This window comes from Hypanus sabinus, chromosome 6 (genome assembly GCF_030144855.1).
Source record: "Hypanus sabinus isolate sHypSab1 chromosome 6, sHypSab1.hap1, whole genome shotgun sequence".
Classification (NCBI taxonomy): Eukaryota; Metazoa; Chordata; class Chondrichthyes; order Myliobatiformes; family Dasyatidae; genus Hypanus; species Hypanus sabinus.
The window spans coordinates 49595293-49622309 of record NC_082711.1 but is presented as its reverse complement, the minus strand read 5'-3'; the positions used below and the strand labels follow the sequence as shown (position 1 = coordinate 49622309).

Here is a 27017-nt window from a genome sequence, read left to right as displayed (position 1 = left end):
CCAGACCCATAGTTCAAAATAAGAAGTTATAACCCAACTTCCAGGGTTAAAACTTAAAATGAAATAACATCCTCTCTCCAAAAAAAAAATCTTCAATGTAACTCATAGTTCAAGTTGCACTAGAGGATCGATATTCTTCAACAAATTTCTTCGCTTCTTCAGGAGTGATAAAAAAGTGTAGACTGTTGTCGGGCAGCACCATTCTAAGTTTCGCTGGATACATTAAAGCTTGTTTAAAACCAAGCGAATGAATCTCTGCCATCACTGGTTTAAAAGCGATCCTGGCTTTCATAACTTCATACGAATAGTCTTCAACTATTCGAAATGAATAATTTCTGTAGGAGATCATACCTTTTTTACGAGCTAATCGAATTAGAAGCTCTTTCTCACGAGGATAATGAAGGCGAACAATCACCGCTCGTGGTTTATCAGACACAGACGAAAGCCTCGCAACTCTATGAGCGCGGTCAATAACAGGTTCATTTTTCAAACCTTCACCACCGAAAATTTCCCACAGTAATTTAGAGAAAAATTCAGTTAAATCACCGGACTCAACTTTTTCGGGAATTCCGATGATGCGCAAATTCTGTCTGCGAGAACGATTTTCAAGATCAGTAATTTTAAACTTGTACTGATCTAAAGTTTTAGCAGTCGACTCTATCTTCTTCTCTAACACTTCAATTGTACGTGCTTTTTCACAAATTGATTGTTCAAGAGTCGCGATCTTATTTCCATGCTGTTGAACCTCTAACGCCTGCGACTGAAACTTAGTTTCAAGCGATTTAACAACTCCTTCAAGATCGGATATTTTCGAAGTAATCCTCCTTTCCAAACTTAACAGTTTACTGTCCAATTTACCTTCTAGTCTGCCTTCCAGAGCCGCAAATTTAGCATCCAGTTTATTGTCCAATTTACTTTCCATAGCCGCAAATCTAACATCCAGTTTAGTGTCCAAAAGACCAACAATTGCGTCGATGGATAAAGGATCCTTAGCCGATTTCTTACTTGTAGCCATTTTAGGTTTGACAAGATTAGATCAACTATTATTTTAGGAAAAAAGGGTCAATCAAAGGTAGCAACTCATATGATTAAGTTCGAAAAGGTCTAATTAAAGGGTGATTATAGTTAAAAAAATAAAGAGCGCCTAAAAGGCAGATGCTTACGTCGCCATCTTGAAACTCCACCCCCACTGAGAGATCTGACTCCAGATCAGGTTTGTTTCCCAATACCAGATCAAGTACAGCCTCCCCTCTTGTAGGCTCATCTACATATTGTGTCAAGAAGCCTTCTTAAACACCCCTAACAAACTCCACCCCATCTAAACCCGTCACTCTCGGGGCATACCAATCGATATTAGGGAAATTAAAATCTCCCACCACGACAGCCCTGTTACACCTTTCCAGAATATGTCTCCCTATCTGCTCGTCAATGTCCCTGTAACTATTGGGAGGTCACCCAGTAGAGTTATTGACGTCTTCCTGCTCCAGACTTCCTCCCACAGAGACTCTGTAGACAGTCCCTCCATGACTTCCGGCTTTTCTGCAGCTGTGACACTATCTCTGATCAACAGTGCCACACCCCCACCTCTTTTACCTCCCTCCCTGTCCTTTCTGTACCATTTAAAGCCTAGGATTCGAAGTAACCATTCCTGCCCCTGCACCATCCAAATCTCTGTAATGACTACAACATCATAGCTCCAAGTACTGATCCACGCTCTAAGCTCATCTACTTTGTTCATAATACTCCTTGCATTAACATAGACACATTTCAAACCATTGATCTGAGCATGTCCCTTCTCCATCACCTGACTATTCTCCCTCTCGCACAGTGTCCAAGCTTTCTCTATTTGTGAGCTAACTGCCTCTTCCCCATCTCATCATTTTGGTTCCCAAACCCCCAGATCTATGTCTCCTCCAAAATGCTTTTAGACCTTTTGTATTAAAAGGTTATCTGAGGTGCTGTCAAGTATGTGTGAGGTCACCCAAATGGACTAGAAACAGCATAAATGTAGAAAGCAGTTCAGGTTTATTAGGAATGGAGTGAAGAACATCAAGAAGCATGGAAGAAACATATAGTGAACTAGAATCCATTCTTCTGGCTTTGTTTTTCACAATGGATAATTTGTTTGTCTGCATCATTGGTATATGTCTTTTTTAGCTGAAAGGAATTGTTCCTATTATTGGAAATCTTTTGTCCTTTGTGCTTTGTGTTTTAGAAATGGCTTGTAATTTGGAAGTCTTTTATAAGATAGAAATTCTCTGTGAGTCTTAGATGTACTGTAGAATGTTGTTTGGATTTAAACATGTGTACCTGAAAATAAATGAACTGTTTTAAACTACTTTGTTAGCTGGCAGTATCTTCTCCTTGGTAGGGAGAGTGACCCAGTGCTCGAATAGTGGATATTGGCAGTCAGAGTCACTGTGGAGAGGAGTGAACTAGTCATTGAAGATTGGGTAGTTATAGTATAATCTCCTTTCAGTGAGACTACTCATGGATATTTATATCTGATCGGGCTTAAGGTCTTTGCCACCAGCAAACCCAATATCGTCACACATGGATGATAGAAAAATGGAGGGAGAGTTAGGGAGTTAAAAGATTGGCATAATATTGTGGTCTGAAGGATTTGTATTGTGCTGTATTGTTCTAGGTTCTATGAATATCTTCATTAAGCAATTAAGTAATGTGTAATGGAGCATAGAGATATAAGCGACTGTGAATGCTAGAATCTGGAGCAACAAAGAATCTTCCACAGATGCTGCTCAACCCACTGAGTTTTTCCTACCTGTTATTAAGTAGACCCACTTTGCCTCCTAATGTTATGCATGTTCAATAGAACAACAACTGGCTTTAAGTTACAAAGAGGATAATAAAGGTACTGATGATCTGAGGGCCATATAATGCCTCAGAAAAGGATGGGGCATTATCTAGAATAGAACATAGTTTCAGTGAGATTTTTGTCCTTATTAGTTATTGCTGGATATTCCAGTCAAGGGGAGTAAAAAATAATCATGAATGGCCTGTTGAAGATCAGATTAGTAAAACAAAGTGACAGTGGTCATATTGAAGTTTGTGCTGAAAAAATTAGAACAAACGTAGATAACCCGGCTTCATGAAACTGTTCTGCTGCTATAGTAAGATCAATAGCATTCAATGATGGGAATGTGGCCCAAGACAATCGCAAGTTAAAGGTGCAAAAAATATCTTTCAGCTAAGGGCATTTTTATATTAATGACCATCTTTCCACCATGGGTTAATAACACTGGGAAGGCTTGGCAACTATGTTAACAGCTCAAAGAACCTGTCACTATTTGTGTTCTTTTTCACTTGTCATGAACTCCATTGTCCACATTCCACCTACAGCTACCTGTCTGCCAGACCACTCTTTGCCAGAAATTGGTTTGTTCTGAAGGCAAAGTTAGCTCATTCAAATAGCAATTATTAAAACACAAGTCTTGAGGGGGGGGGGGGGGTGAAGGCTTTTCGACTCCAGAGAGCAAAGAGAATTATCATTGTGTCAGATCTTGATGTCTGCATACATCCACTTTCAACAGGGGTCAAGGCAAGGCAATCAGGATCAGCGTCTTGGATTAACTAATTCCTTCTATAACTCAATGGCATGGAAGCTATTTGAGGTTTCCACTTTGTTCTACTCTCTTTTGAGGCTGTACTAAAAAGGATTGATTACAAAAGTATAATCTTAAGCACAAGAGATTCTGCAGATGCTGGAAATCTTGAGCATCACAAACAAAATGATTGAGGAACTCAGTAAGTCAGGCAGCAGCTAAAGAGTGCCATGACCCCACATTAGGGCTGGGAAAGTGGTGGACAGATCATTCAGTTGAGAGGCCCAGTGCTGGGCAGAAATTATGTCTGAAATCTTACTTCAATGAATTACTTGCAACTTGTTCTGGCGATTATTTCCAGCTTCTTGACTTATTGACATTACCCTCAGGTAACCAATAGAAGGAACTGGAATCTGAATCATGTTTACTATCACTGACTTACAATATAGGATGTCATTTTTGAAGTTTTGTGGCAGCAGTACAGTGTAAGATATAGAGATTATTGTAAAATACAAAATAAGTAAATGGTGCAAACAAAAGGAATAACGAGGGCCATGGACCATTCAGAAATCAGATGGGGGAAGGGAACAAGCTGTTCTTACATTGTGAGTGTTGGCCTTCAGACTCCTGTATCTCCTCTCTGATGATAGTAATGAGAAGTGGGCATGATTTGGAGGGTGAGGGTCATTTTTGAGGCACCATCAGAAGATGTCCCTGATGGTGGGGAGGATTATGCCATTAGGGAGCTGGTTGACTCCACAACCCTCTGCAGCTTCCGGCAATCTTGTCCATTGGAGTCTCTAAATCAGGTCGTGATGCAACCAGTCAAAATCCTCACCACTGTATACCTATAGAAATTGGAAAGAGTCTTTGGTGACATACCCAAGTGTCCCCTAACTCTTAATAAAGTAGAGCCAAAGAAGATGTGGCTTCTTTGAGATTGGATCAGTGTTTTGGTTCCAGGATAGATAATTGGAGATGTTGGCACCCAGGACGGTGAAGTTGCTCACCCTTTCCACTGCTGATACCTCAAAGAGATCTGGTGTGTGGTCTCTCAGCTTCCTTTACCTGAAATCCCCAATTAATTCCTTTGTCTTCCCACTTCCCGTTCCCATTCTGATATGTCAATCTATAGCCTCCTCTACTGTCGTGGTGAGGATACACACAGGCTGGAGAGACAACACCTTACAATCCACCTGTGTAGGCTCCAACCTGGTGGCATGAACACTGATTTCTCAAACTCCTGGTAATGGCCCCCACCCTCTCCTTCACCATTCCCCATCCCCTTTGCTCTCTCTCACATTATCTCCTTGCCTGTCCATCACCTCTCTCTGGTGCTCCTCCCCACTTTTCTTTCTTCCATAGCCTTCTGTCCTCTCCTGTCAGACTCCCCCTTCTCCAACCCTGTATCTCTTTCACCAATCAACTTCCCAACTCTTTATTTCATTCCTCCCCTCCCAGTTTCACCTATCACCTTGTGTTTTTCTCTCCTCTCCTCCACCTTTTTAATCTACTCCTCAGCTTTTTTCCTCCAGTCCTGCCGAAGGGTCTCGGCCCAAAAGGTTGACTGTACTTTTTTCCATAGATGCTGCCTGGCCTGCTGAGTTCCTGCAGCATTTTGTGTGTGTTGCTTGGATTACCAGTGTCTGCAGATTTTCTCTTGTTTGAGTTCAAATATGTCGTTGCAACACTGCTCAATCAGCTGAACTATCTCACTATCTTCTTGTTGTCATCTGAAATTTTACCAACAACAGTGGTTTCATCTGAAAATTTATAGCTGGTGTTTGAGTTGTGCCTGGTCACGCAGTCATGAGTGTAGAGAGAGCAGAGCATTGGGCTAAGCACACATCCTTGACATGCACTAGTATTGATTGTCAACAAGGACGAGACTATTAACGATCTCCAGTAACTCCAGTGGCCTCCCTAATAGGAAGCTGAGGATCTAATTGCAGAGACAGGTTCAGAGGCCCAGGTCATGAAGCTTTGTGATTAATACTGAGTGGATGATGGTGTTGAATGCCTAGCTGTAATCGATAAATAGCAGCCAGGCATACAATGCTGTATGTTTTGCTGTTGTTTTGGCACTCCAAAGCTGAATGTAGAACCAGTAAGATTGCATCCACTGTAGGCCTCTTGCAATGATGGATGAATTGTAGCCAATCCATGTTCTTGCTATCTCTCAAATAAAAGTCAATTTAAATGTAATTACAGAAAACCTAAGTAGCTGCCAAGACTGAAAATGGCGTATGCAAAGCTAAATTTTGTCATGTTTACAATTTATAAATGCAGTATGACTCAGAAAAGCAACTGTGTGATAACTCTGTGCAGGAACTCCAGTTAGATCTTACTGGTTCTAACATCCTCATGTTAAACGTGAGTGCTACTGGGAGATACTCAATGAGGCAGCTCATCTTGCTCTTCTTGGCCACCAGTATGATTGCTGCCCTCTTGAAGAAGGTGGAAACTTTGGACCACAGCACTGAGAAGTTGATGTCCTTCAACCCTTACTGATTGGCTGATTGAGCAATAGCAAAGAACAAGTTCAATCCTGTGAAGTCAAGAGGAGTACAAAAGTTTTCTGTACACTCTGGATTGACTTGTTGCAGTGAACTCCAATTCACGTACTTTTAAACAGGAAGAAGATGTATATGCTGTTCAGATTAGAGATGATTCATATTCAATCTATGAACTATCTAAGTTTCTGAATCCGTTTCATTAGACATCTAACTGGAGTTCCTGCACAGAGTTATCACACAGTTGCTTTTCTGAGTCATACTGCATTTATAAATTGTAAACATGACAAAATTTAGCTTTGCATACGCCATTTTCAGTCTTGGCAGCTGCTTAGGTTTTCTGTAATTACATTTAAATTGACTTTTATTTGTATTTCTTCAAATAAAATGATTTAAAAAGAGTGAGAAACTGCAGATCATGTAATGAGGCTAAATAAGGCAAGGAGCCTGCATTAATTGTAGATTAGCAGTTAGAATGTGCCAATGTGCTAAATGATCTTTACTCATTCCATATATAGCGGATTCTGGTTAATTCATCCATCATTTATTTGGAGCAGCTACTTATTTTGTACAATTCTTAAAGAACAAACACTGATTCCTAAGCTCTGGAACCTGGGTCTTCGCACTCAGATCTGCAGCTGGATCTTCAACTTTCTCACAGACAGGACCCAGGCTGTAAGAACAAGGGACAAGCTCTCCTCTACAATCACTCTGAGCACCAGTGCCCCACAAGGCTGTGTACTCAGCCCCCTGGTGTACTCACTGTACACCCATGATTGTGTAGCCAAGTTTCCATCAAACTCAATATATAAGTTTGCTGATGACACCACAATTGTAGGCCATATCTTGGGTAATGATAAGTCTGAGTACAGAGAGGAAATTAACTTGGTGACATGGTGCGAAGACAATAACCTATCCCTTAACGTCAGCAAGATGAGGGAATTGGTTGTTGACTTCAGAAAGAGTAGTGGACCGCACAACCCCATCTACATCGGTGGTGTACAGGTGGAACAGGTCAAAAGCTTTACGTTCCTCAGGGTAAATATCACAAATGACCTGACTTGGTCTAACCAAGCAGAGTCCACTGCCAAGAAGGCCCACCAGCGCCTTTACTTTCTGAGAAAGCTGAAGAAATTTGGCCTGTCCCTTAAAACCCTCACAAATTTTTATAGATGCACTGTAGAAAGCATTCTTAAAGGGTGCATCACAACCTGGTATGGAAGTTGTCCTGTCCAAGACCGGAAGAAGCTGCAGAAGATCGTGAACCTAGCCCAGCACATCACACAAACCAATCTTCCATCCTCAGACTCACTTTACACCACACGCTTTTGGAGCTGTGCTGCCAGGATAATCAAGGACAAGACCCACCCAGCCAACATACTTTTTGTCCCACTTCCCTCCAGGACAAAGTTCAGGAGCATAAAGATATGTACGGCCAGATTTGGGAACAGCTTCTTTCCAACTGTGACAAGACTGCTGAACAGATCCTGACCTGGATCTGGGCCATACCTTCCAAATATCTGGACTTGACTCGCACTACCTTACTTTCCCTTTTCTATTTTCTAATTATGATTTATAATTTAAATTTTTATTATATTTACTTCAATTTGTACTTCAGGAAGCACAGAGTGCAGAAGCAAATATCACTGTGATGATTGTATGCTCTAATATCAATTGTTTGGTGACAATAAAGTAAAGTAAAGAAGTAATCAAGGAAATAGTTGGGATTGCCTTCGTTTATATGGGACGCTATGCCACTTAATTGGGACATTAATGCTGAACAGTTTCTAACTAGTATTAGTTAGATGAACTGGTGTGGCTGTTAGACTCTGCACTGTACTTAGAGTGAACAGTTTTTACATGGTGTGATTTGCATATGTTTGTGATCAAAAAGCAATGATTTTTGTCAGTGATTGTTGGTGAGCAATAAGCAGTAAGACAGTTTAGAATTATTTTGCTCACTGTGGTTTTAAGCTTTCAGGCTTGGAGATGCCAGCACTGCTGGGAGTGAACTTAAAACAATTTAACTACTTCACTGAGTTAGGAACTATGAAGAATTTGAAGGTATCAACAATCGTTTTAAATGTTACAATGAAGATGAAGGTTTAGATGATGCAATCAGTAAAAACATTGTGAGAAGGTAGTCTATTAGGTGTCTGCATGAAATTTGCTCATTTACAGTCAATGAAAGAACACAGCAGCATGTTGTTGTCTGTTGAATCCGTCAATGACAGTGAAACCTTTGTGGGAGAGTTTTTAAAGTGGAAAAGCAGCTGAACTGGGACAGTTCCGCTCTCTGAACCTCAGAAGTTCAGGTCCAGTAGTATGAATAGTCGTCACAAACTTGAGTCTTCCTTAGTTGCAGCAAATAACTTCTTCTGTGCCTTATCATGCACTTTGCTCTCCATGAAGCACTACAAAACCACCTTCTTGGCTGTTGGATTTCACGGTTGATCTTATCCACCCACTACATTGGAGTTGACCTCACGTGCTAGGACAGGCATGTCTCTGTTTCACTGGAGTATGAGGCCTGCCAGCTACCCTCACCTGGTTTAGCCCACCTGCTGAAGTGGTGTACTGGGGTGTTGCCACTGTTGCATGCAACAGCTACTTGGAGAGACAGTTGAGAGCTGAGTGTCCAATGGGGACCAAAGGTGAGTGTGCTGCTCAAGAATGGATACAACAGCCCCCTTCACCTACCACTCTCTGGACATCCCATACAGGGCGGTATACACCAGATGAATTTTTCTGTTGATAACTATTAGGAACTAATACACAGTTTTACAGTACTGTAGTAGTATTGGTAGTGTTCTAATTTGTTCAGTATTTTATTTAAGTACATAACTTGCTACTCAGTTAAAAAGTAATTTGTCTTTTTACAGCTTTTTGACTATTTCCATGAAACTTTGGGTAATTGGGCTAAAATGAACTGGCCCCGATGAGTCCCAATTAACCAGAATCCATTGATTTTAATAGTTTATTTGTGCCCCCACTAAAAGCAGCAGTTGGACATGGGCTTGTACAAGAATACAAGGAATAATATAAAAGATAATCAGTTGAAAGGTAGATTCAGGCATGACTCCTGGAATATATTATTCCTGTTCCATTTAAAATATTTAAAAATGTGAAGCATGAATTTACACCATTCTGTGGGAAGTGAAGTATCTTTCTTATGCTCCAATCCTTAATGCCTCCATTAACAAGGTAAATACTGATGAAAATGTCAGTGCTCACAGTTAAAAAAGTAAATAGAAATATGGAATAATGGATTGAGACACTGTTCCTACATATCTGGGACTTCATCCTGTCTGGATGATTGACAGCAAGACTGCACAGTACACAAACAGGAAATGAGAAACAATAAGATTATCTGATGTGGTAATACAACATTGATTGAAACCATGTGTTAATTGAGGGGCAGGTGTTCAGTGCATCTCATAAAATCATTTTTGCCTTACTGGCCCAATTAATAAGTCAATTCAACAACCTGTAGTTTTACTAACATTGCTGTATTTTTAAGTTCTATCAATTTAATTAATTATCAGAATTCAGGTTTTTAGTTAACCTGTAATTTTTCAGGTACATATCCTATTTTCTCACATAAACTAGCATCTGCCTAAATGTTTTCATTTTTTACTGAAATATAACCTAACTGGTGAAGGAAATGTACGTTTCCTTAGCAACATGACCTTCAATGAAATTAAATTTTAGTGGGGATGCAAATTGAGCAATTGAGGGTCAAACACCCTATCTCCTGTCCTCACTGTTATTTTTCCTTTATACGTCTCTGACTTTGATTTCCAACATCGACCTTTATCTTGAACCATAAGATATATTATTAGAAACACTCAAATATAAGATTTGTTGGTTCTTGGGGGCTTACAAACTTCAGTTTGTGTGCTTTATAATTAATGAAGTATGTAAGGAACCAATTGTTAGCTTCTTTCCTTAAGAGGAGGTGGTGTTGGTATTGCTGGGGGGAATTCAACCCACTATACATCAGAATATTTGCTGCAAAAATGACCAAACTTCTACTGTGTTGTGAGCATCTGGTATCTGAAATTGGATGCCAAATTGTGCCTAAATCCTCGGCTTTGCTTTGTGAAGTGTAATTAATGATACCATTTGCAACAGTATTTCTTGTAATTTGTCCCATCAAATCAAATGATATTTACATGGATTTTTCTTATCTGTAAAAGGAGGTCTTAAGATACAAGGAATACTGATAAATAGCAGCAATCAATTATGAATATAATTTTATATCATTGCACTATTCTCTAATAAGCCTTAAATGGTGTTAGTTGTTATAGATAATAAATAGTACCAGCAGTACTTAAGTCCTGTATCACAATAGCATCAACCTAATCTTTGAATCCACAGGAACGTTGGGGCATTTATAATTTGAGATTTATGTACTTGTGCAAAATTCATCTATACTCTTTGATTAGTTTTTTGTGAAGATTCTTTTTATAAAAAACAGTGCTTATCATTTCATAACGTGCTCTTTAATATTCTCAAAAGATGTCAAGATTAAACTTTTCTGCATCCCAGAAATAGAAGTACAGTCATATTTGAATTTCTGAAGTTATAGTCAGCAGAGCTGCAGTAGTATTTGAACTGTGATTGGAAGGATTTTGGCTACTGCTTGCAATTCCTCACTTTGATGGTTTCCAATCCCAGGGTTTGAACTCAGCACCAATTATAACATAAGTTCCTGCCTAAGCTACAGCCCACAAATAATAGAATGCCTTCTAAAGGGCAAAAAAAAATAATATGGGAACAAAGCAGTGGGAGAAAACTTGCTGAAAAATAAATCAAAATGATGATTATTATTCCTGGCGAAGAGATGAGAATCTGATGTAATATCAAAGTGTCTTTGATTAAAGTGGTTGTTGCAGCAGGGAACTTAGGCTACAAAAATGATATATAGCTTAATGTACAATAGAGTAAAAAAATTTCAAGATATTGATAATCTCATCAATACAATTTTTCTACAAATGCTGATGACGAGGACAAATTAAATTGAGCCTATTCCTTTTACATACCTCATCTGATGTAGGAAGCTAACTCATGTTTGTTCTTATACAATTCAAAGAGGGCCCTTGAAGATATTCACCAGTGGAAAAGATCCTTTCCTAGCCCTGCACAACAGGCATGGAGGATGCCCATAGGCACAGTAACAAAGGTTAAACTAAAACCGCAGAAATACAAGATAACTGTTATTTTGGTGGTGTCTTCTAGAACCACGAATGAGGTGAACTTTTGTTCAGCTTGCACAGCAAAATCTCTGAGATTTGTTTTCACCTTAACCACATCCATGGATGCACAACAGGATGCTCTTTGGAAGTAAAACATGGTGCCATCCAGATGCTAGACTCAAACCTATGTAGTGAGACACGCTTCCCTGATACTCCTCAACACTCTAGCACGCCCATTTCACTTTTCAGTTCTTTGTTCATTCCAGGTGTGCATTTCATATGATCTATTTATGAAGCCCTATATATTTTTTTTCCTTTCTTTTGTGTATTATAATGTATCTAGGGTTGAGAGGGTGAACATCTTCAAGTTCCTCTCTCACCTCAGACGGCTGAAGAAGTTTAACATGAGTCCCCAAATCCTAAACACTTTCTATAGGGTCACAACTGAGAGCATCCTGACTGGCTGTATCACTGCCTGGTATAGGAACTGTACTTCCCTCAATCACAGGATTCTGCAGAGACTGGTGCAGACAACCCAGTGCATTTTTAGATGTGAACTTCCCACTATCCAGGACATTTACAGTGGCAGTTGTGTACAAAGGGCCTGAAGGATCATTGGGGACCCGAGTCACCCCAACTACAAACTGTTCCAGCTGCTACCATCCGGGAAGTGGTAGCGCAGCATTAAAGCCGGGACCAACAGGCTCCAGGACTGCTTCTTCCACCAGGCCATCAGACTGATTAATTCACGCTGACACAATTTTATTTCTAAGCTATATTGGCTGTTCTGTTGTATATCTTACTGCACATAGTATTTATTACAAATTACTATAATTTGCACTTTGCACATTCAGACAGAGACGTAAAGATTTTTACCTCTCACGTGTGTGAAGGATGTAAGAGATAAAGCCAATTCAATTCATTCATCGACACACTAGAGGCAATTTACAGTGGCCAACTAAACTGCCTACCAAAACAGACTTGGATGTGGGAAGAAATTGGAGCACCAGTTAGTAAAAAGTAAAAACACCCAGTTCCTGGGAGAACATGCAAGCTCCAACATCCAAATGAAAATCTGGATTGGAGCTGAGAGTCAGCAGCACTACTAGCTGTGCCGCTTCTAACATGGAATTTAATAATAAAAAAAAACAAGGATGTAACTAAATTAGCACAACACATCATAAGTTAAAGGTACTGATTATTTCAGCTCCACCAAAACTGCTTTATGATGTTTTACTGCCATTAATTTATACTCATATTTTCATTGCCTTAGTCCTTAAAAAGCAAAAAGTAATCGAAATATCTGCCAACACATGAGGATTCAATTAAAAATTGATTATTCTAATAATTCATTTCCAATCTCTATATTTGATGGACTCATTATGACACTTTCCACCACAAATGAGGTCAGCAATCTGCTTGATTGGGGCTTTGTCACTGCAGAAGCTATAACTGCTCTGGGAACAGAGCCAAAATTTCACTAACATTCCTAACAATAAACTTAATTGAGAAACATAAATTTCTTTTTATTGAGCAAAACTGTTTCCCATAACTAACAGTTGAATTTAACCATTTTATTGCTGATTCAAAGAGCATCAAACTGTTGTTTAGAAGAGAGCTGAATACTGCATAAAATGAAAGGAAATGAGGTTCCTTGCCTCGCTGAGTTCACATTAGCTCAGCAATCTGAGGTTAAGGAGGGCACTGTTACCTAGATTTCCCACCTTTGATCATTACCCCACAATGCTGGTTGGGATTAGGAGTTGAGTGTATCAGTGGTGATGTTGGGGTGGAGCGATGTAATTACCAATTGGGTCTGTTTTTTGAGGATTACCATCACTCCCAGAATTATTTTCTACAAGGTCATCAGCAAACATTCAATACTTTCTGTGCCCTTCCAGTAAGAAAATGACAGTCTTGCTCTGTCCCACTACTGGCAAACACTTCTGAATATATATTCCACCCGCCATTTTTACAAGGGTCATTGTTTGGTCCTCCGAAAAAAAACCCAAATTCACACGTTCCGTACCTACTTTCCCTCCACCCAGCTATGTACCAGGTTCTCCCACTGCACTTCATGATGGAATACTTTCAGCCCTGCCTTGTAACGGATGTCAACCTGTTTGAGGTCACCATAACTTTGTGACTTCATTAGTGGTCTGTAATCACTTCTTATCTGGAGAGTATATTGATTTGTTCCATTCGTTTGTGGTGGAGTCTCATTTTAATGCAGCTCCAGTCCATTCAAATATAGCAGGATAGTTCACCAGCCTTTTTCTCCTGTTTCAGGATTCTTTATGATGCACTTTCTGTGGCCATTGTCCATCTTTACTGATCATTATTTTTATCGTGACTTCAATTATTGCAAGGTTTAAAATATTTACAGTCAAGTTGCTATTATGCTTCTACATTTCTGTTCTCATCTATCTCCCTTGGCTCCACCATTCTTAATTATTAATGAAGCGAAACTTGCTATTTCTGCTTGCTTCTTAGTCACATTCCATATAACTGTGAACCACTATCCATTGTTTGTTACTGAATTCCCAACAGCACCATGCTACTGTGCCACCCATATCCAGCAATCAAGATCTGAATCAGGTTTATTATCACCAGCACATGACTTGAAATTTGTTAACTTAGTAATGTAGTTATCCTTTTTGATAATCCAGAACCATGGCAACAACATCTTGAATATGTTGCAACAGATAAAATAAAACATGGCAAGATGGCACTAAAATGACTATTCAACAAAGCTTGACTTTGCACCATGGACAGAAATATTAGGACAGATGATTAAAAACTTGGACAAAGACTCAGGATTAAAGAAGTATCTTAAAAGGCAGAGTGGAGAGGGGAAAAACAAAGTGGGGTGAAAGAGAGAAAGGAAGTGAGTAAGCTGTTTATAGGGAGAATTTCTGAGCCTAGCGCCTAAATTCTGTCAATCAACCATTAATTGATAGGGCAGGCATGAATGGCCTGTTTCTATTTCCCGCATTCTTATAGCAAATTAGATATGTCTGCCAATTATAATTGCAAATGTGCCAGAATTGGAGGAGTGTAGAGGTCTCATAGAGGAAGAAGTTGCAGAGGAGGTATTTATCAGAATAGACTTACCTACTTACTAACTACCTATTTACACTGTTGACATTTAGGGCAGCAGTGAAATTCCTCTATCTCTGTCTGTCCTTGGCATCTTCTCTTTTGTGCCGCACATGCATTTCAAGGTCCTCATTTGCACACAGATCTAGAAGGATTCTTCATTGCTGTTTCCATAACAATTTTTTTGAACAGTCAGTGCTGTTAGCCCTGAGCTGAACCATCAAACTTGTTCTAACTCAATATCAGCAAAACCAAACAGCTGATTAGTGACTACAGGAGGATGAAACCAAAGATATATGAGCCAGTCCTCAAGAAGGGATCAGGGGTGGAGAGGGTCTGTAACTTTAAATCCCTTGATGTTATCATTTCAGTGGACTTGCCCTACTCCAAGCATGTAAGTGCCATTACAAGAAGGCATGGCAGTGCCTCTGCTTTCTTAGAAATTTGCAAAGATTTGCTATGCTTGCTAAAACTCTTGACAAACTTCCATAGGCATATGGTGGAGAGTATACTTACTAATAGCATCACGGACTGGTATGGAAACACCAATGCTCTTGAATGGAGAAGCCTACAAAAAGTAGTGGATACAGCCCAGTTCATCACAGGTAAAGCCCTCCCCACCACTGAGCACATCTACAAGGAGAGTTATCAAAGGAGAATAGCATCCATCATCAAGGACACCCCACCGTCTTGGTCTTTTGCTTTTGCTATCAGGAAGGATGTCCAGGAGCCTTTGATCCCATACGACCAGGTTCAGAAACAGTTATTAACCCGCAACCATCAGGCTCCTGAACCATAGTGGGTAGCTTCAATCACCCCAACGCTGAACTGATTCCACAACCTAAGGGCTTATTTTCAAGGATTTTACAGCTCATGTTCTCAATATCTATTTATTTCTTATCATTAATTTGTTTTTCTTATTTGCATTATTTGTTGCACTTTGCACTTCAGTTTTGTCTGTTGAGGCAAGTTTTTCATTGAGGCAATTGTGTTTCTTTGTATTTACTGTGAATGCCCTCAAGAAAATGAATCTCATAGTGGTGCATATGTCCTTTGAGAATGAAATTTACTTTGAACTTTGAATTTACAACTTCTTCCCCTCTGCCATCCAATTCTTAAATGGACGTTGAAGCTTTGGACACTACCTCACTTTTTTAATATACAGTATTCCTGTTTTCTGTACATTAAAAAAAAATCTATTCAATATATGTAATTGATTTACTTGTTTATTTATTATTATGTTTTATTTATTATTTTTTCTCTCTCTGCTAGATTATGTATTGCATTGAACTGCTGCTGCTAAGTTAACAAATTTCACGTCACGTGCCGGTGATAATAAACCTGATTCTGATTCCAACATCAAGGCGCCAAGAGAAAGCTGACAACTGGATCATGAAAACCTTATTTTGATTTGGAATCACAATGTCAAAATAACTACCGCAATTATTTCTGACAGCTTTATTGCCTTATGATATAATGTATTTCAGTTATACCCTGGAAATCAGAACAAGCTATTTTGTAGCGACTTAACTTGTTTGACATTTTAAAAAGTTTGAAAGATTTTTATAATTAAATATACACTGGACAGATTTCAGCTTGACATTGTTTTAATAATTATTTCTAAAGGTCATAGAGTTGCAGACTCTGAGAATTATACAGAACAGAAAGAGGCTCTTCAGTTCAACTTGTCTTGCTAACTGAGCTGTATTTCTCAGCTAATTCTATTTTCCTGCATTTGGCCATGTCCCTCTATTCATCTCCTATTCATGTATCTGTCCAAATATTTGTTAGATAATCTGATTGTCTCTGTTTCTGCTTTGTTTTGTCAGCTTGTTCCACATACCCACCACCATCTGTGTGTAAAGCTTACCCTTCAGATATTCTTCAAGTATTTCCCCTCTATTCTTAAACCTGTGCCTTTTATTTTTAGACTCCCCTGTTCTTGGATAAAGACTTTGACTACCTGCCATGTCAATGCCTCTCATGATTTTACCTATAAGAAGCCTGCTGCATTCCAGTGAGAATAATCCCAGCCCACTCAATCCCTCCATGTAAATAAACCTCTGTATTCCTTGCCATGTCCTGGCCAATCGCTTCTGCACTCTTTCTATAATAACAGCATCTTTTTTATAGAGTAACAACTATAACTGTACGTAATATTATAAGCATGGCCTGGGAATGACTTCTACACCTGAAACATAGAGTCATAGGACACTACAGCACAGAAACCGGTCCAATGGCTCATCTAGTGCATGCCAAACTATTTCTCTGCCTAGTACCATAGACCTGCACCCAGACCATAGCCATCAATAAACCTACCATCCATGTACCAATCCAAATTTCTCTTAAATGTTGAAGTTCACCCTACGTCCACCACTTGCACAGAAAGCTTATTGCTCACTCTCATCACCCTCTAAGTGGAAAAGAAGGCCCTCTCATGTTCCCTTTAAACATTTTTAGCTTTCACCCTTAACCCATAAGCTCGAATTCTAGCCTCACCTAACCTCAGTGGAAAAAGCCTACTTGCATTTACCCTACCTATACTCATATTTTTGTATACCTCTATCAAATGTCCTCTCAATCTTCTACATCGTAGGGGAATTAAAGTCCTAACATATTCCATCTTCCCCTATAACTCAGGTCCTTCAGTCCTGGCAACTTCCTTGTAAATTTTTCTCTGCATTCTTTCAATCTTGTTGACATTTTTTCCTGCAGATATGTGACCAAAACTGCACACAATACTCCAAATTAGGTCTCACCAATCTCTTACATAACTTCAACAGAACATTCCAACTCCTATACTCAATACTTAGATTTATGAAGGCTAATGCAGCAAAAGGTTTCTTTACAACTTTACCTACCCGTGATACAAATTTCAAGGAACTATGGATCTGCATTCCCAGATTCCTCTGTTCTACTGCACTCCCCAGTGTCCTACCATGGTTTGTCCCCCCAAAGTGCAACTTCATGCCTTTAAGCCCATTTTTCCAGCTGGTCTAGATTCAGCTGCAAGCTTTGATAGTCGTCCTCCTCGCTGTCCACTAGACCCCCCCAGTCATGATGTCATTTGCAAATCTGCTGATCCAGTTTAGCAGTTTTCCAGTTTATCACCAATTTACTCAAAAGAGTGTGTGTGACATCTGATCTCCTATTAGGGAATGAGGCAAGGCAGGTGACAGAAGTTTGTATGGGAACACTGCATTTAGTGATCATAATGCCATTACTTTCAAAGTAAGTATGGAAAAAGATTGGTCTGGTCCATGGGATGAGATTCTAAATTGGAGAAAGGCCAATTTTGATGGTATCAGAGAGGATCTGGCAAGTGTGGATTTGGACAGACTATTTACTGGCAAAGGTGTGGTTGGTAAGTGGGAGGGTTTCAAAACTGAAATTTTGAGACTACAAGTTTGTGTATGTCTGTCAGAATAAAAACTAAAGATAACAGGTTTAGGGAACCTTGGTTTTCAAAAAATTTTGAGACCTTGGTTAAGATTGAAAAAGGAGGTGTGTGTCACGTACAGGCAGGTAGGAACAAATGAGGAGTATAGGAAATGCAAAAGAACACTTAACAAAGAAATCAGGAGGGCTAAAAGAAAGCATGAGGTTGCCATAGCAGATAGGGTGAAGGAGAATCCTAAGGGATTCTACTAATATGTTAAGAGCAAAAGGATTGCAAGGAACAAAATTGGTCCTCTGGAACATCAGGATGGTAATCTATGTGTGGAGCCAAAAGAGATAGGGGAGATATTAAATGGATTTTTTGCATCTGTATTTACTTGGGAGATGGACACAGAGTCTATAGAAGTGAGGCAAAGCAGCAGCGAGGTCATGAACCCTATACAGATTACAGAGGAGGGGTTGTTTGCTGTCTTGAGGCCTCACAAGGTGTTATGTTGGACCTTGTGGGAGGCAGAGATATTTAAATCATCCTTAGCAACCAGAGAGATACTGGAGAATTGGAGGGTAGCTAGTATTGTTCCACTATTTAAGAAAGGATCTAAAAATAAACCAGGAAATTATAAATCAGTGAGCCCGACATCAGTAGTGGGAAAGTTATTGGAAGGTATTTTAAGAGTCTGGATGTGTGGATATTTGGAAAGACATGGGCTGATTAGGGATACTCAGCATGGCTTTGTGTATGGTAGATCACATCTAACCAACCTTATAGAATTTTGCAAGGAAGTTACCAGCAAAGTTGATGAAGGCAAAGCAGTAGATGTTGTCCACATTGACTTCAGCAAGGCATTTGATAAGGACCCACATGGGAGGTTGGTTAAAAAGGTTCAGTGGCTTGGTGTGCAAGATGAGGTTGTAAATTAGTTTAGACATTGGCTTTGAGGGAGAAGCCAGAGAACAGTAGATGGTTGCCTCTCTGATTTGAGGCCTGTGACGAGTGGAGTGCTGGGTCTGTTGTTGCTTGTTATCTGTATCAATTATCTGGATGATAATGTGGAGATCTGAATCAGCAAATTTGCGGATGACACCAAGATTGGGGGTAGCTCTTACTCAGTGAACAGAATGGCGCTGAGAATTATGGTAGAACAAAGGGATCTGGGAATACAGGACTATAATCAATTGAAAGTGGTGGCAGAGGGTATATAGGGTTGTAAAGAAAGCCTATAGGAAAGATATAAAGCAGCTTTTAAAGAGTACAGAGAAAATTCACTAGGATGTTGCCAGGTCTGGAGGACCTGAGTTTTAAAGAAAGATTGAATATGTTAGGACTTTATTCCTTGGAACATAGAAGATTGAGGGGAGTTTTGATAGAGGTATACAAAATTATGAAGGGTATAGATATGGTAAATGCAAGCAGGATTTTTCCACTGAGGATGGGTTGGTCTACAACTAGAGGTCATGGTTTAAGGGTGAAAGGTTTAGGGTGGACATGAGAAGAAACATCTTCATTCAGAGGACCATAAGAGTGTGGAACAAGTTGCCACCTCAAGTGGTGCATCTGAGCTTGATTTCAACATTTAGCAGAAGTTTGGATAGGTATATGGATGATGTGGGCATGGAAGGCTATAGTCCTGGTGCAGGTTGATGGGACTAGACAGTTTAAATGGTTTGGCACCCATCACTGACTCCAACCATTAGTCACAGGCCTCCAGTCAGAGAAGCAATCATCTACTACCATTTACTGGCTTCCTCTGCAAAGCCAAAGCCGAATCTAATTTAATACTTAATCTTGAATATCAAGTGACTGAACCTTCTTAACCATCTTCCCATGCAGGACTTTGTCTAAAGACTTGCTAAAATTCATGTAGACAACATCTACTGCCTTGCCTTCATCAATTTTCCTGGTAAATTCCTTGAAAAACTCTAATAGATTGGTTAGATGCTACTTACCATGCACAAAACCAAGTTGTCTATCCCTAAACAATCCATTTCTATCCAAATACTTATGTATCCAGTCCCTTAGAATATCCACTAGTAATGTCAGGCTCACCAAGCTATAATTTTCTGGCTTATTCTTAGATCCTTTCTTAAACAGTTCCCCTGGCAACTTGCTTGTGGCTAAGGACATTTTATATTTCTCTGGTCGGGCCCTTACAATGTCTGTTCTCGCCTCCCAAAGGGTCCAAGAAAACATATTTATCCCAGGGATTTATCTACCCTAATCTGCATATGATCCTTGACCTCACTGCTGCTTTGTCTCACTTCTATAGACTCTGCATCCATATCCTGAGTAAATACAGATTTAAAAAATGCTTTTGTTCTTCCCCCAGCTCTTTCAGAAGATGGCCACTCTGATCTTCCAAAAGACCAATTTTGTCCCTTGCTATCCTTTTTCACTTAATATATGTGTAGAAGCTCTTGGGATTCTCCTTCACCTTGACTGCTAGGGCAACCTCATGCTCTTTTTTTCACCTTACTAATTTTCTTAAGTGCTCTCTTGCCTTTGTTATACTCCTCAAGTACCTCATCTGCTCCTTCCTACTTATACCTGCTCTGCAGATCCTTATTTTTGTTAACCAGGGTCTCAATATCTCTCAAAAGTCAAGGTTCCCTAAGCATGTTATCCTTGTCAAATAAACTCTTCTCAGGCTTCCAGCTGGGTACAGGTTGCAACGAATATTGTAGTGAACTTGCTCCCCAGAGAGGTGAGAGAAAAAGAATCTAAAGCTTTTCCATTATCTGCTCTGGCGTTCTTGTTTCCATTCCCCTGCAGTTCTAGTTTAAACCACAGCATGCAGCATTAGCAAATATTCCCACAAAGTTATTAGTCCCCCTCTAATTCAGGTTGTTATGAATGTGCCACAACTCTGAGGAGCCGAAGGGTACAAAGTCGCCCCCTCCTTTTTGAGAATCGCAAGATCGCTATTAATTCAGGACTGGGACCCAGGAAATGAGAGAGAGACATGCAGAATCCTCAAGTTTGGAATGTGTCCTGGCCTCAGCAAAACAAAAACCCCTGATAACGGCTATTGTTTCTTGGAGACGGAATTGTGTATTGAGTACTGTACTATTCATTGAAGCCCCTCAGGGACGACCAGAGTGGGCTGGTTGAGGGATTGCATCATCCCAACCTGAATGACATCTGAGACCCCGTGAGTAAGGATAAAAGAGGGTCTGGGGAACAACCCCTTTAGATGCCCCAGGAGAAACGCTAGAAATCCCGTGACAGCGTTTAGTAGCGACAGCTGGTGGGGGCTCGTGTGCGTCCTTCCCTTGCCTGGGATTGGCGGGCTCACCACGGAAGAACAGCTTAGCTAACGGAGAGGCCACAAGTGAACGGCCACACCAACGAGACTCTGACGGATCGGAATCATAAAAGGAAAGCCGGCAAGTTTCTCAAAATCTCTCTCTCTCTCTCCAACCATTGCAAACCCAGCTGTCCCCAAAGGCTGCAGCCTGCATGAACTGAGTGAACTTTATATTTCCATCGGACAATACATTATCCCCTAGACAACGATAGAGCTTATTTCTTATTGATTATTATTATACCTGCACTTTTAGATTTAGTATTGACGACGTATATTATCTGTATGTTTGCATTGATATTATTTTTGTGTATTTTTACTAATAAATACAGTTAAAAATCGGATCATCAGACTTCAACGGACCTCTCTATCTTTGCTGGTAAGTGACCCAGTTACGGGGTTCATAGCAAGGTGCAAACTGTCCTTTCTGTACAAGTCCCACTTTCCCTGCAAGAGAGTCCAATGATAAAAATATCTAAAGCCCTCCCTCCTGCACCATCTCCTGACCTACTTGTTAACCTGCATGGTTTTCCTGTTTCTGTCCTCATTAGCATGTGGCATAGGTAGCAATCCTGAGATCACAACCCTGGAGGTCCGGTCCTTTAACTTAGCGACTAACTCCCTGAACTTACCTTGCAGGACCTCATCACCCTTTCTACCAATGTCATTGGTACCAATGAAGACAGTGACCTCTGGCTGCTCACCCTCCCACTTAAGAATGCTGTGGATTCAATCCGAGATATTCAAAGCGATATACCTGTTGTTGAGGGGAATGGCTACAGGAATACTCTGCTCTGGCAGTATCCCCTATCCCTCTCCTTACAATCACTCAGTTAACCTGTGTCCTGCACCTTGGGCGTAATACCTCCCTGTATGTCCCGTCAACCTTCAGAATGATCTGGAGTTCATCCAGTTCTAACTCCAATTCCTTAACACAGTCTGACAGAATTTGCAGTTGGATGCACTTCTTGCAGGTGAAGTCATCAGGGACACTGGAGGTCTCACACATCCCACAAGAGAAGCATTCCACAACCCTGCCTGGCATCCCCACTGCTCCAACTGTGCAAATCGAAAGAAAGAAAAGTTAAAAAATCTACCCACAGTCTTTGTCTCTGCTTGCTGAAGTCTACATGAGCAACGTGATATCTCATTTCTTATACTCATTACCCTGCCACTGAAGGTAAGCAATCTAGTGTTTTCTTCACTAACCTATTCACCTGGGTCTCCCTATTTAAGGAGGTCTAAACTGGCATCACGGTCTCACTATTTGCTTCTATGTTACCTTTTTTTCAGCTTCTAAGTCTATTTGGATTTATAGTTTATTTCATTTTGCTACACATGAGGAACTAACATTGAGGGTCCTTTTTAGGTAAGAACAACATTAGAAGATGATTGGGTTGTGAGGTCAGATTGGGTGGTGAAGGTGATAAATGGGCAAATGGAAGAAACTGTAATAGGGGATAAGGATGCAAGGTGCAGAAATGGAAAAAGATAATTAGGCAAGAAGAAGGTGGAAGGGAGATAGAATGGGCTGGAGGGGGGGTCAGGAAGAAATAAAATGCAGGTAGAAGTGGGGTATGGGAGAACAACAAGGTGAAGCATAGATAGTTGGTAGAAGAGACACAAAATCGGGCTTCTTCATGCATGGAAATAAGTAATTTGACCCATCACATCAATCTTCTTAATAGGGCTAATAGTGGAGAATTTGAAATCTGAGATTTAGCTTCAAGGACATTTTACACTCAGAGTGCTTAGCTCTCCATTTTATCTTAAGGTTGGTGTCACTGGCTATTCTGTCCGTCAGCCAGACCACATGAATAAACCTATTCTGAATGCAGGTGACATTAAAGTTACAATTCAGAATCAGGGCGTTCAGTTCTAGCACACTACAATGGTGTAAATAGTGTTATTAGCATTTATACTCTTTGATCTTTACCTTCATCCACCATACTAATTTCAAATGTTGAGATAGTTTCCCTACTTGCAACCCTGCTATTTACAAAGACAACTAAAAAGGTTTCTGTACTTCTCTGATTTAACTCTCTTTTAGTTTGTTCATGAATTTTACCTTAACTCCTCTCCATCCGTTTGCCTAACTTTGCTGAATGTGACTGAGACCCTGTTTATGATGTAAACAGAAGTTATGCCAAGCACTTGACGGTCAAGAAAAGCTCAGAGGAAATATGAAAATAACCACAAAGCTGAATTGGAATCAAAATCAGGTTTTGATTCATAAAGTTTGATGGCCATCAAACTTTACACCTCCTTCCTTGAAATGTCAGACACCCTGAGCCAATAGGCTGGTCCTGGACTTATTTCCACTTGGCATAAATCACCATTATTATTTAATTATTTATGGTTTTATATTGCTATATTTCTACACTATTTTTGGTTGGTGCGACTGTAACGAAACCCAGTTTCCCTCGGGATCAATAAAGTATGTCTGTCTGTCAGTATTATCACTAACTTAGGTTGTAAAATTTGCAGTTTTCAGGCAGCAGTACACTGCAATACATAAAATATACTACAAATTATAATAAGAAATATATAAAGTATACGTATGACAAATAAGTAGTACAAAAAGAGAACAAAATAGTGAGGTAGTGTTGAGGTGTTCATCAACTGTTATCAGAGTACATACATGCCACCATATACAAACCTGAGATTCTTTTTCTGCTGGCATACTTAGCAAATCTATAGAACTGTAACTGTAAACAGGATCAGTGGACAGCAAACTGTGCAAATACAAATATAAATAAGTAGTGATAAATAACTTGAGCATGAAATAACAAGATAAAGAGTCCTTAAAGTGAGACAGTCAGTTGTGAAAGCACCAGAAGTAGACTGAGTGCAGTTATCTGCTTTTGTTCAGGAGCCTGATTGTTGAGGGGTAGTAACTGCACTTTGAACCTGGTAGTGCGAGTCCTGAGGCAGTTGTACCTTCTATCTGATGGCAGCAGTGAGAAAAGAGCATGGCCTTGGTGGTGAGGATCTTTGATGATAGATGCTACTTTCCTCAGCAATGTTTCATGTAGATGTGCTCAATGGTTGAGAGGATTCCATCCTTGGCATATTGGGCTGAATCTACTAACTTTTGTAGGATTTTCCACTCAAAGACGTGGGTGTTCTGATGGCAAGGGGAAGATGCTGTTCCTAAAATATTGAGTGTGTTTTTTCAGGCTGCTGTGCATCTTCTCTGATGATAGTAAAGAGAAGAGGACATGTCCCGGGTGGTGGTGGTCCTTAATGATGGATGCTGCGTTTTTGAGGAGTCACTTTTTGAAAATGTCCTTGATATGTGGAGACTAGTGCCCATGATGGAGCTGGCTGAGTTTACAACCGTCTTCGCATTTTCTGATCCTGTGCAATGGTCTATCTATACCGAACGGTGATACAACCAGTTAGAATGCTTCCCACAGTACATCTGTAGAAATTTACTGGAGTCTTTGGGGACATACAAAATCTCCTGAAACTCTTAATGAAGTATACCACTGGTGTGTACTCTTCATAATAGCATTAATATGTTGGGCACAGGATAGGTCTTCAACTAAGATGACACCTAGGAACTTAAACTGACCATCATTTCCACTGATGATCCCTCAGTGAGAACTGATGTGTGTTCCCTTGACTTTCTCTTCCTGAAGTCATTGGTTTTACTGACATTGAGTGCAAAGTTGTTGTGACACCACTCAACCAGATGAGCTATCTCACTCCTGTACGCTGATGTCTTGGTGCCAAACTTATGACCTTCCTGAAGAACATTTCCTATTCTCAGCAACAAAACAATCAACTTTTCATTCAACCGTTGTTTGCAAATATTACTGTTCTCACATTTGCAATCTTATCCTTACTGGTTTGTATGTTCTAATTTTGATTGCACAGTGTATAAATCAAGTGATTTGAAAGAGTAATTGTACAGGTTGAACAATGAATAGAGACTCTTGCCTTGAAAAAAAATCAACATACAGGCATGTTGTTAAAAATCCAATCAATTTTTCCCGTTATTTTGTATTGTGATTATTTCAAAGGTGCCCTAGAGCTTTTAGCTTAACAGTTTCATTTCACAGTATCTAGGAAGTTTCATTGCTTCTTATTTTAAAACATAATATTAAGAAGCCTTTTCACCTTCCTTCACTACTCAAAAGCTTTCTGACAAGCATAAATTGAAGTATATATGCACTCAGTGGCCATTTTATTAGGTATACCTGTGCACCTACCTGCTTCCTAATGCAAACATCTAATCAGCTAATCATGTGGCAGGAATTCATTGCATATAAGCATGCAGGCGTAATCAAAAGCATCAGTTGTTGTTCAGAACACACATCAGAATAGGGCAGACATTGGATCTACAGTAAGTGACTTTGACAGTGGAGTGACTATTGATGCCAAAAATGTGGTTTATCACAGGAACTGTTGATCTGCTGGCATTTTCACAGTCCACATTCTCCAGAGTGTTCTGCAGTTCTGCAGATCATGTTAATGAGACAAACAGACAGACATACTTTATTGATCCCGAGGGAAATTGGGTTTCGTTATAGTCGCACCAACCAAGAATAGTATAGAAATATAGCAATATAAAACCATAAATAATGAAATAAAAATAAGTAAATTATGCCAAGTGGAAATAAGTCCAGGACCAGCCTATTGGCTCAGGGTGTCTGACACTCCGAGGGAGTTGTAAAGTTTGATGGCCACAGGCAGGAATGACTTCCTATGATGCTCAGCGTTACATCTCGGTGGAATGAGTCTCTGGCTGAATGTACTCCTGTGCCTAACCAGTACATTATGGAGTGGATGGGAGACATTGTCCAAGATGGCATGCAACTTGGACAGCATCCTCTTTTCAGACACCACTGACAGAGAGTCCAGTTCCACCCCAACAACATCACTGGCCTTACAAATGAGTTTATTGATTCTGTTGGTGTCTGCTACCCTCAGCCTGCTGCCCCAGCACACAACAGCAAACACGATAGCACTGGCCACCACAGACTCGTAGTAAATCTTCAGCATCGTCTGGCAGATGTTAAAGGACCTCAGTCTCCTCAGGAAGTAGAGACGGCGCTGACCCTTCTTGTAGACTGCCTCAGAGGAGGATGGCCACATTGTTTTAAGCTGTCAAGCAGACGACGGTCACTGAAATAACCTCATGTTACAACAATAGTGTGCTGAAGAGCATCTCTGAACGCACAACACACCAAACCTTGAAATGGATGGACTACAACACTAGAATACCACGAACATACATCCAGTGGCCGCTTTATTGGATATCAAGTCACCTTTTTGTATGCAAACTGTTAATTCAAACTGAATTTTACCTTGTTTTAATTTGAACTCCATTTCTCTACATGGAGAGTTCTTGGTAAGAGGGCACTGGTTAGTAATCGTAAGAGGACATATTATTTAGCTCTTCAGGATGTTAAATCAAACTGTGGTGGTGGTGCTGCAGGTGATGCTCAAGATCAAATCACAATTAAAGTCAGGTTTATTTTCACTCAGTTATACAATGTGAAAGGTGTTTTGCAGCAGCAGTATCGTACACTAAATTAAAAAATAAATGAATAGTGCAACTTAAGGGAATAATGATAAACATGAGAAAATCTGCAGACACTGGAAATCCCAGCAGCACACAGAAAATGCAAGAGGAACTTGGGAGGCCAGGCAGCATTTATGGGGAAAGTACGATGGATATTTCAGGCTGAAACCTATCAGCAGGACGGGCGGAGGGGAGGAAGAACCATAAGGTGATAGGTGACAGTGCGTTTGGGGGAGGGGTGAAGTAAAGAGCTGGGAAGTTGATTGGTGAAAGAGACACAGGGTTGAAGAAGGGGAAATCTGTTAGAAGAGGATTGAAGGCCGTGGAACAAAGAAAAGGGGTAGAAGGGGGTAGGAGCACCAGAGCGAGGTGACAGGCAAATGGGGAGATAAAGTGAGAGAGGGAAATGG

At 40.1% G+C, this 27017-nt stretch overlaps 1 long non-coding RNA gene across 1 annotated transcript in view; it reads left to right on the top strand.

Annotated features, from left to right (window-relative positions):
• LOC132394998 (uncharacterized) overlaps positions 1-15750 on the top strand; it is an 81572-nt gene extending 65822 nt beyond the window's left edge. Inside the window, exon 3 of the long non-coding RNA XR_009512478.1 lies at positions 15646-15750. This is a non-coding gene — a long non-coding RNA (uncharacterized LOC132394998). The remainder of the gene's footprint in view (positions 1-15645) is intronic.
• The last annotated feature ends 11267 nt before the right edge of the window (positions 15751-27017 follow it).